This window comes from Anas acuta, chromosome 1 (assembly GCF_963932015.1).
Source record: "Anas acuta chromosome 1, bAnaAcu1.1, whole genome shotgun sequence".
Taxonomy (NCBI): Eukaryota; Metazoa; Chordata; class Aves; order Anseriformes; family Anatidae; genus Anas; species Anas acuta.
Genome location: NC_088979.1, coordinates 46448843 through 46460804, shown reverse-complemented (window position 1 = coordinate 46460804; position 11962 = coordinate 46448843). Strand labels below are relative to the sequence as shown.

Sequence of the window (11962 nt, the reverse complement as noted above, 5' to 3'; positions counted from 1 at the left end):
GGCTGCATATTGGGATATTGAAAATAGATATTTAGGCTTTAAACAACTTTTTTTTTTTTTTTTTTTTTTTACAGAATACCATATCTCTACACATGTTCCTTAGGTCATAGTGCAATTACAAACATTAAAAATTCACTATGTATTTGCATTTACAATCAAAACTATGTTTCAAGAAGTGAGCAATAGAAAAGAGAAAAAATCTTTCTAAAGTGAGTTTGGATTTCCATATTCTTCAAAACTAATTTTTCTTGCCATAATTTGAGGAAGTCAGCTGAGGCTTGTTCACGGGTAAATAATTTCTTTTTAGGCTCAGCATGATTAAAAATGAAATAAATTATTTGTTGTTCTTCAGGGCAACAAACGTCCACTCGAAAGGGAAGTTGTAAAGGGCAAGTCTTTTTATAAACAATACTTTTATTAATGTTATAATTTAAAAGTTTTGGTGACTATCTAGACTGGATTTCTGAGTGTTATTTGTTATTTGTAGATATTTGTTACTTTTGTTACATATTTCAGTCTAACTATTCATGAATTGCACACTTGGGCATATTCATTATTAAGTTTCTCTATTTTGAAGGATATAAATCACCATCAGTATTATAACACAGGAATCACAAATAATAGTACAGATGGCATTGTATTATTGATGGCCACTTGTACTGCTTAAAAGGATACACAAACATTTATCCAATTATTCAGAAACAAATACTTACAAAAAAATCTGACACAACATGCATTATCAAACCAGTTTGACAAATAAATACAAGAAATTCTAACAAAAGATAGATAAATAAATACATCTTTCTTAATAGAAGGATGATTGAACACTGAAACAGATTTTCCAGAGAGACACTCCATTCTTGGAGACATTCCAAACTTGATTTAAAAATAGACCTGAGCAACCTGCTAAAAGTGACCCTGCTTTGAGCAATTAATTAGTCCCCTCCAGAGGTTCCTTCTGAATTCAAGCATTTAATTATTATATCTATTTCACCTCTTCTGCTTCTCTAGAACTTAGTTTTCCCACCTTAACAAGATGAGACATGAAGGTTTTAATATGCTCTTTATATGTGTATCACTTCAAACACCATAAAGTTGGGCCACAGACCTGATCTATACAGTGGGACCTGAGGCATTACAGTACTATGAGAATGTAAGTCCCCTAGGAGAATGTAAACAGTAATCTATATCTATATCATCTATACCTATTTATATCTACATATGTGTCAAATCATCTATCTATATCTATATCTTTATATAGATATAGTTTAATTTCAAGTAATTACAATTCCCTACCAGTAATTATTGGAGGTACTACTAACAGGAGGCATCCAAAGTTTACACAACAGAGTGCTCCAGTGTGATTCAGATCACTTGAAACATGACGGATCACATGAACATCTCTGTGTCTCCTTTAAGAGCTGGGACCTATATTTGAATGTCTAAGCAGCGATGTGCTAAACCCAGACATAAAGTGTTAAATTCTTGACATAGAATTTAACAATTTAAGTTGTACATAACAATTTAAGTTGTACTAAAAGCGACATTAAATAGAGATTGAAATATACGATAGATTAACTTAGATCTGGTGCTAGAACCCCATCTAGGCACTCTCTCACTCCCTCCCCTCAGCAAGACAGTTGAAGAAAATAAGATGAAAAGGATCATGGGTCAAAACAAAAATAAGGAGACTTCTCACCACCTACTGGTGACAAAACAGACTTGGCATGGGGAAAATTAATTTAGTACCAATTAATTAAAATAGTTTCGGATGGTGAGTAACTAAGATGAAACTAAAAGACTTTTTCCTCTACACACACACATTCAACTCACTCAACTTCACTCTGTTATTCCTGACTCCTCTATTAACCTGCTGCCAAGAGACACAGGTGATGGGAATTTGGGGGTTGTGGTCAGTCCACACCTGTTTTCTCTGCCAGTCCTTCCTCCTCACATTTTTTCCCTGTTCTAGTATGGGTCCTCTCCATTGGCTGCAGTTCTAAATAAACTGCTCCGGAGTGTTCTGCAGTATGTATATCTGTTCTTGTGTTCTCCACTCTATGGACTACATGGTCCATAGACGACTCTGCTTTGACACCTGGAGCACCTCTTCTCAGAAGGTCGGATGTCTGTCAGGTGTTTTTTTTAGTGCTATTTCTCACATGCTTTACTTCACACATCAGTCCTGTGCAATGGTTTAACCCTTTCTTAAATGTTTTCCTAGATGAACCACCAGGGTGGTTGCCGGACTCAGACGTTCCCTGCAATGGGTCTATTGAATATGGCTGGGACCAGCTGCATCTGTCACAGGGCAGCCACAGTCTTTCCTTACACAGGCCATCCTGCAACCTGCAGCTGCCCACACCTTGCCATATATGCCTAATAAACAATAAAATAGAATATTGATTGAAGTTACAAACACAAACAAAAATGCCAAATATTTGGCATTTAATAAATAATTTAATTATTAAATTTAAATTATTAAACTTAAATAAATCAGCTATTTCAGAAGAGTTATATGATTCCTAGGAAGCTAATGTAAAAAAAGTAATAAATTAAAAAAATAAATAAAAAAGGAACCTTGAAAACTTCATGGTTCTTTAGAATTTTAAACATTATCAGTGTAAATATAAATTCCCTTTATATTTATATATGTAATAGGCAATCTGAACAAACACACAAACATATACCTAATGTAGATGGAGTTCAAGTCAGCCTGACTTAGGCACTTCATCTTTTCCTGGATGTTCATCCTTCTAAATAAGTTGCCTGTGTTCCATAGGATTCTAGTAAAGCACAGAAACCTTTCATAAACCTCCATAAAGAAATCTCATTTGACTAAGTTTAGGCATTTAAAATAAATGCCTATAATTTTCTCAGGAGTGGGCGGGCAGTCTTCAAGCAGACTATTAGCAAACAAATCTCACAAAAAAAACAAACAAACAAACAAAAAAAAACTTGTCAGTGTACTCAAAACAATATTATATAGGTACTAGGAGAATTCCACAAATGTTGTGGAAAATAATAATAATGATATTATATATATATATATATATGTATATGTCAAGCAAAGTGCAAGAAAGTTTGCTTAACTACAGTTGCTTAACTTTCAAACTTTCTCTTATATTTCTGAGGGTGCTCTGTGGACAGTGAACCAACTTTAGCATCTTGAACTGTACAAGAAGGAAACTTTATTGAATACTTATGAGCTAGTAAGCAGCATACGTGGGAGCTCTCAGTTTAGTTGCCTGGATCAACTAAAGCCATTTAGAGATAAATTCTCTAACCAATAAGAAATTGTAGCATCATGTCATGCTACGGTCTCTGAAGTGTAGTAACTGCGATTGATGAGAACACTGCTTATTAAACACAACTCACAAACTACATAAAAAGAAGTTTATCTTAAACACAAATGGCCTTAGTCATAGATGCCTAGATTGTTTGCTTAATCAAAGCAACAGATGCAAGGAAAATGGTGTTCCAAAAAATATAATTCTTTGTTTTCTTTTTTTATGGCAGAGAAGAAGCACATGTAAATAATTTTTGTGTCAAGAAGAAACTGGTGTAGATCAAAATATGATTATACTACTCATTGCTAGTCATGTATGAAGCTACTCCCCGTAAATGTGATCAGATTATTTAAATTTAACTTGTATGCAGCCTATTCATTTTATATTAGTTTAATTTTTATGAAGAATAATCTTTCAGGGCACTGTAAACATTTTTTAAAACTACTGAATACTTTTTTTTTTCCAGTTACTTCACCTTGTATTGCTATTTCTTATGTAAAAGGGAAATAGTGCTTAATATAAAAGTCGAGCATGCAGCCCAAAATGTTTTATCTTCTTGAGATCTTTCATTTAACTAATAGAAGAATAGTTTCCAGTATAGATAACATTCACAGAAAAGGTTTTGTTCAATTCATAAAGTAAAAATTTCCAGAAGATTTAATGATCAAATCAATTTAAATAGTTGGTGCACTTGGGATAGCAATATCCACTTATGAACACAAAGATAGGAGATAATGAGTGTAATTTACAGATATCATGAAATCAATCATTGTGAGTTAGAGGAAAAAAAAGCTTCATCCACACATTTTACCTACAGGTACAAGTTGCTAAAGACATTTTTTTCTAAGCAAAATACTCCTGTATCAATAAGGATAAGACATTTTCTAAGAAGCAGTAGTCTGTAGGAAAAAAAATAAATATGAATAATTTCATCAGAAACTGATGAAGAAATATTTGCTGTTATTTGTTGAAATTTTTGCATAAAAATAAATAAATAAAACCAGCCTGGATTCCAAGTTAATACAAATAATTATTTTTTACTGATTTTAATGTATCTATAATGATTTACAGGAGGATAGTATATAGCATACCAGGAATTGTCATTAAAAAAAAAAAAAAATCTTTAAAAAATATGATTACTTTTGTTTACCTCTGTGTGAGGGTTTTACCCACCTGGACAGCCGAATTCCAACATAACTACTCTCTCAGTCCCCCGCCCCAAAGGGAAAGGGGGAGAAAATATGATGGAAAGGGCTCAAGGGTTGAGAAAAGGACATTGATATCACTCAACAATTATTGTCATGGGCAAAACAGACGCAGCACAGGGAGATTAATACACTTTATTACATATTACTAACAAGCTAGAGCAGTGAGAAACTAAAAGCAAACTAAAAACACCTTTCCCCCATGCACTGTCTTCTACATCCTCCTCCCACGCAATGCAAGGGAATGGGGAATAGGGGCTGCAGTCAGGCCCAAACTTTCTGTCTCTGTTGTCCATGAACAATGTCCATGCCCTTTCCACATTACTGTGGTAGTTACAAGGCTCCTAATATGTGTCTATACATGTGTATCACATAAAGAACTTTTAAAAATACCTGTATTAAGTAATAAAAAAGATTCTTAGTAGTACTTGTCTGTAGAGAATGAATCTAAAGAAAATGAAATATTGCTTACTTTGGTCCATTCAGTTTTAATTAAATAACTAGGAATGCAAATATATTTGAAATGTCATTAAAATCTGTGTAGATACTCAGTTGCAATCCCTTTCTTTCTCTTGACTTTCCATCAGAATCACAGTCCACTGATTCACAATTTAATGGTCTAGTGTCTCTTTGCATTTTAATTCACAGTTGTCAGCCTCGTCATAGCCAACCCTGGAAGCCTTAAAACTCTAATCCTCCATGACTCATTGATTTTAATGTTTCAGTTCACAAACTAACAGTTCCTTATTTTTGCCAGATAGTCTTTCATCAGAATTTCTGAAAAGACAACAACATGATGGTATCACTGGTCTCTGATGGTAGCTATAGCTGGGAGTATTTATTCAGAGTAGTCATACCAGAGGACTAGTCTAACAAATGGTCCATGAGTTGAATAACTTACTTATTTCTCTTCCCCGATTTGCAATACATTTTCAATTATTTTTTGTGTGTTTCCAGAAAATTTGTGTGTATTTCAGATCCAATGTTCCATGAACTATTACTTTCACTGTTCAGGATGCACTGTGTGCTATTACTTTACATAAATTCTATTCTTTCTCTCTTACAAGGTGTTAAAAGTGTCAGATCTTGCTTTTTAGATTTAAAGGGCTACATGAAACAAACAAGCAACTAACCAAACAGAAGAGCCCTATACACTTCCAGCTGGACTTCCAGCTGGACTGCATTCTTTATTATGTATTTGTAAAGACTGAAATAATGACATACCTTCCAAACACAAGCCTGTACATATTAACTTATGACTAGTCTTAACTGTCATTATATAATATAGTTGTTTTGCCCACATAGTATAGGTAGCTGAAATTCTTTGCATATCTGGGAATAGAGGAGGTTTAACAGAAACAAAGTCTATTTTAAGAAAAAGTATTTTAAGAAGCACATACCAGAAACTTTCCAACCTAGTTGCCCTTAGTAAATGATCCAGTAAACACTCTGAGTATTCTTACTTCAAATGGGTAGTTAGCCCATAAACCATTTCTTTAAACAGAGTAGTATTACCCGGCAAGATGATGACAATATTCAATTATTGCATTTCATTTTACTTCCCTCAAGCATAGTAACTAATAGGTATTAGGACATTGAGAACAGGATAGAAAACTAATGATAATTAAAGATGTGCATATATATTCCAAATATAAGGAACTGCAATTTGGATTTGCATCAAGAATAAACAATGTGTGATTAATCTTATATTTATATTTATTTATTTATTCTAAGTAAAAGTTATGAATTCCATACAGGTTTTGCACCTATGTGTTAAGTATAGTACTTCTGTTCAACCATCAAGTGCTGGAGAGCCTTAGTTTTTCTTATTTCATGAATTATGTCTCTTTAAATCAATGCTTATGAAATTATTTAAAGAGTTTTTTTTTTTTTGGCATATCCTTACATTCAGTCTGAATCATGGAATCATAGTATGATTTTAGAGAGTGACTTTACAGCATGATCTGGAAATAAACAATGAAAAGTCATAATTCTCATAAAATTAAAGGATCACAGGCAAGTCATAAGTGACTTCAGGAAGTGCCCCTTGCTTAAAGCAGGGGCAGATCTGACATTTGTGCAAATGGTTCTGAAAACCTCCAAGGACAGAGAACATCCCAACACGCTATATGACTGTAATAAAGGAACATCTCTTGTGAAGGTTTGCATGAAACAGTTTTAGTTTCCTGCTAGTATTGTCATCTTAAAAAAAAAAAAAAAAAAAAAACAAAAGCAAACAAACAAACAAACAAAAAAAAAACTTTTAAGCATCCTCACCCATGTCCTCACACATTTTAAAAATCAGCTTTATAAACTACATCATTATGAGCTGCAAAATCCAGGAGAATGCTCAAAGAAAAAATATGTATATATGCATCTTACTCCTGTTAAAAATAAAAAGTAAAAATAAAAATCTTGGTTAACAATTAGATCCTGACTTTGGTTGTTGAGCATGAACTACAAGACATTCAGATTCATTAACAAAGATATTAGTAAAGTCACTTAATTGATTCAGAAATGGAAAAAGTAGAAAAAAAAAATCTTGAGGGCACTTCTAAAAGTGCTTATAGTTGCCTTCCTAACATACTGATACTAGCAGCCAAAGAACACTCACAAGTAATCAACTAAATGAGAAGAAGCACAGTCTGAATATATTTTTAGATTCATGTATAAATTCCTATCACTAACAGACTAGAGAATGAGAAACTAAAAGCAAACACCTTCCCCCCATCCACCTTCTTCCACCTCCTCTCCCTGTGTGGTACATGGAAACAGGGAATGGGGCAGCAGTCAGTCACTAAAGCTTCATTTCTGCCACTCCTTCATGGTCACTCTCTGCCCCTGCTCCAACATGGCATCCTTTCTGTGGGATGCCCTCATTCCTGAACTAATCCTATGTGGGCAGCAGCTCTTCAAGAACTGCTCCAATATGGGTCTATACCACGGGATCCATCTGTTAGGAGGAAACTGCTCCAACCTGGGTCCCCACGGGTGACAGCTCCTGACAGATCACCTGCTCCTGCATGGCCTGCAGCTCTGGCCTGGGGCCTGCTCCTGTGAGGGCTCTCCACGAGCCGCAGCCTCCTCCAGGCCACATCCACCTGCTCCACTGTGGGCTCCTCCATGGGCTGCAGCAGGGAGATCTGCTCCATGTGGGACCCATGGGCTGCAGGGGGACAGCCTGCTCCACCAGGGGCCTCTCCACAGGCTGTAGGGGAAATTCTGCTCTGGTACTTGGAATACCTCATTACCTCCTTCTTCACTGACCTTGGAGTCTGCAGAGGAGTCTGCTTCTCTCTCCTCTCTCCCAGCTACTGTTACATAGAAGTTTATTCTCTTTCTTAAATCTACTCTCACAGAGGCCCAAACAGCATAATTTATTGGCTCAGTTCTGGGTAGCAGCAGGCCCCTTTTGGAGCCAGGTGGAACTGTCTGTGATCTGACACCAGGCAGCTTCTGCACTCCTCACAGAGGCCACCCATGCAGCTCCCTGTTACCAGGCCCTTGCCATATAAACCCAATACACTGAGGTTATAGTTTAGACTACATTAGGGATAAGCAAATCCTTTTACAACTGAGACTTATAACAATAGGAATATAAACAGCAACTGGAACTCGAAACTTGTCCTATACTGAAGATTTTTTGGGGAAAAAAAAAATAAAAAAAAAAATCTCATAGCTCAATCTGCAGAAGTCAGGGTAAAGCAAGGAGGAAAGAAACGTGGTTTAGCAAAAGTTACAAATTCAAACTCTTCTATTCAAATATATTCAAATTCTTCTATTCAAACTGATAAAGCATTATCAGCTAAATTAATACATATATTAAATACATGAGCATCCTAAGATATGCCATGTGGCTAAAGGGGGACTTTTTTACAAATTTCCATTCTATTTAGAGGTTTCTATTTTAACTATTTATTTATTTATTTTATTAACAATTGTGATTCTGGAGAATAGCAATTGTTTTGAGGTCATTTTTTTTCAGAAACCACTAAGAAAACAAAAACAAACAAACAAACAAACAAACAAAAGTACTTCCTAAATACTCACTAACTCAAAAGAAGAATTCATTTTTAAGGCAATTTGTATACATGTGCAATGAGGCTCAGATTGTGTGGCAATATTAGATTGTGTGGCGATCTGTGAACCAGCAGCACCAATCTGATGTGTTTTGCTTGATCAGTACAGAGACATGCAAAATACTTTTAAGTATATGTGAAATTTACTGGACAGTAGCAGCAGTAATTCCTTCAACAAGGTTTATTATGTACTTCCCAGAACTTGCCTCCTGCCAGCAGCATTTTGTTTTCTTTCTGTTACCTTGTTTGGGTGAACAATTTAGGAATCAGAATAGCACTAAGTCTATATTTGGATGAAATTTCAAACTTTGTATTTTGAAGTCAGGAGAGGAAAAGGTAGATTTTTCTATTTTTTTTCCAGTGCAATTCTGTGGGAATGACATATTTCCCTCAAGGCCTGGGAATCTTTATGTAATGGTTCCTTTTTCTTCAATGGATATTTTAATTTTAGCTTCTCTAAAATTCATATAGTTTCTATGTCCAAACTAATTTGATTCTGAATTTAATATTGTTTCTCTTTTGTACTCAAAAAATTTGAAATAAATAAATAGTTTCCTTGGCTTTCAGCTACTGTGTCTCCTCTTAAAAATCCAAATACCTTCAGATCTCACTTCACTAAAAGACAAAAGGCTCCTACAGGCTAAGTCTACTATTGAAAACAATTAATTTAACTGTTCTGAATGGAATATAGGACAATAAACACAAAGCAGGAGAAAAGTCCAGTGAATCTTCAGTTTCAGGAGTCTTTTTTGTCACTTTTAATAAATATAATTATTTTCAATATATTGCAAAGAAATTTTGAACGAAAAAAAATGTATTATCCATATTAAGTTCTTTATGAATTAAAATAAGGAGAACAAAATAGTTTTTTGTTTGTTTGTTTTTATATATAAACATTTTAAAAAGCAAAATCTCTGCTAGATTACAATACTTTTGAATAATACGAAAATTACTGTTACCTATATTAGTTGGTTAGCGTATTGAAAATTGTAGCAGAGTTTAACTTCAGACTTCATTTTCGTTCTTCTTTAGAGACAAAAAATACTTTTCTGGGTCTTGTGTACATATATGTATGCAAATACATGTTAATATGTCAATGCAAATACACATTAATAAGCATATGTAAACATAAAGTCTTTTTTAAACAAATCATTGTTTTAAGTTAAATGTTTTCAGCCTTGTCAATGAGCTCTTGCAACACAGTCATTAAACTGGAGATAAGGTTTCTTTCATCCTCATCCTCATAAAGCCTCCAGGTGCTTTAGAATCTGTATTCTTGGGAACCCTTTCCAAAAGAAAAGTGTGGAAGGGAGGTAAACTAAGTTTTGTCATTCTCCCCAGTGCCATTACTGCATTTTACTAAATATTACTTAAATGCAAGATGCGTAAGCAGGTACCAGATTAGAGAAATCACATTACTGAGTCAATGCCCTTGACAAATGAGTGTAACACAGTCATGCTCCATGTTGTTTATTTCTCTTCTTTGTCCTATTAAATGCTGGATCCATTCTAGTGGTTATTTCAATGACTAATTTACTGGCACCATTCTAAAGAGCTTGATAGTCTGTTAGAGCAGTTTCCTGGGAAATGTGAACTATGTGTCATAACTCTAATGACTGTGGGAGAGTATGCAGATGACATTCATCAGTACCTCAGAGAAGCCGAAATTAAATACAGGCCCAAGTCCCACGTTGGGCGCCAAAAAGACTGTCGTGGTTTAACCCGGCCGTCAGCTAAACACCACGCAGCCATTCGCTCACCCTCCCCCCTCCCTCTCTGGGACAGGGAAGAGAAATGGAAAGTGAAGCCCGTGAGTTGAGATAAAGACAGTTTAATAAGACAGGAAAATAATAATAACAAAAAAAAAAATAACAATAATAATAATAATAATACAATGGTGATAATAGGAAAGTAATAATAATATGTACAAACAAGTGATGCACAATGCAATTGCTCACCACTCGCTGACCGATGCCCAGCCTAACCCCGAGCAGTCCGGCCCCCTCCCCCAGCTAGCCACCCCTATATATTGTTTAGCATGACGTCAGATGGTTTGGAATACCCCTTTGGCTAGTTTGGGTCACCTGTCCTGGGTCTGTCCCCTCCCAGCTCTTACTGCACCCCCAGCCTGCCCATTGGCAGGACAGAGCAAAAGGCTGAGATGTCCTTGGCTTAGTATAAGCACTGCTCTGCAACAATTAAAGCATCGGGGTGTTATCAGCACTCTTCTCATCCTAAGCCAAAACACAGCATTCCACCAGCTACTAGGAAGAAAATTAATTCCGTTCTAACTGAAACCAGGACACTTAAGATGCAAGGAGCAGGGGAAAGAACATTAACAATAAACTATTTACCCTAAAGTACCATTGTTCCTCTGAACTGAACTCAGTATTGCCTCTAAGTACTGAGCATAATGTGCAAGTATGGTGGACTGGTACTCCTATGAAACAGGCTAGAATTTAAATGTCTCATTGTCACTGAAGGCACCCACGTTCATTACATAAAATCACAGAATCTTAGAATCATAGAATATTTAAGGTTGGAAAAGACCTCCAAGACCTCCAAGATCATCTGGTACAACCATACCCCTACCACCAATATCATCCACTAGACCATGTCACTAAGCATCAGGTACAACCTTTCCTTGAACATCCCCAAGGACAGCGATGCCACCACTTCCCTGGGCAACCCGTTCCAATGCCTGACTACTCTTTCTGAGAAGAAATTTCTCCTAATTCCCAATCTGAACCTCTTCTGGTGCAACTTGAGGCCATTCCCTCTTGCCCTGTCACTAGTTATCTGCAAGAAGAGTTCAACCCCCAGCTCCCCACAACTTCCTTTCAGGTAGCTGTAGAGAGCTGCAGAGGTCTGCGCTGAGCCTCCTCTTCTCCAGACTAAACAACCCCGGTTCCCTCAGTTGTTCCTCATGGGACTTGTGTTCCAGGCTCTTCACCAGCTTTGTAGCCCTTCTCTGGACATATTCCTGGGCTTTGATGTTCTTCTTGTAGTGGGGGATCCAAAACTGAACACAGTACTAGAGGCGTGGCCTCACCTGAGCTGCGTACAGGGGGTCTATCATCTCCCTGGTCCTGTTGGTTATACCATTTCTGGTACAAGCCAGGATGCCTTTGGCACACTGCCAGGTCACATTCAGGCAAGCATTGAACAACTCACCTAGATCCTTTTCCTCTGTGCAGCTTTCCAGGCCCTCTCCCCCAAGCCTGTAGCATTGCATGGGGTTGTTGTAACCAAAGTGCAGGTCTTAGCCATACTGAACCTCATCCCATTGGGCTTTGCCCATTGACCCAACTTGTCAGGCAAGCTTTGACTAATACCCCCAGATCCTTTTATTAGGGGCTTTTCTTTCATCTTGGTATAATTTCTTCAG

The 11962-nt window shown here is 36.3% G+C and overlaps 1 long non-coding RNA gene across 1 annotated transcript; it reads left to right on the top strand.

Moving 5' to 3' along the window:
* The first annotated feature begins 1977 nt into the window (after positions 1-1977).
* On the top strand, positions 1978-2613 carry LOC137850127 (uncharacterized). The gene is made up of 2 exons (XR_011092284.1): positions 1978-2120; positions 2225-2613. It is a non-coding gene; the product is annotated as an uncharacterized lncRNA (long non-coding RNA).
* Positions 2614-11962: the final 9349 nt, after the last annotated feature.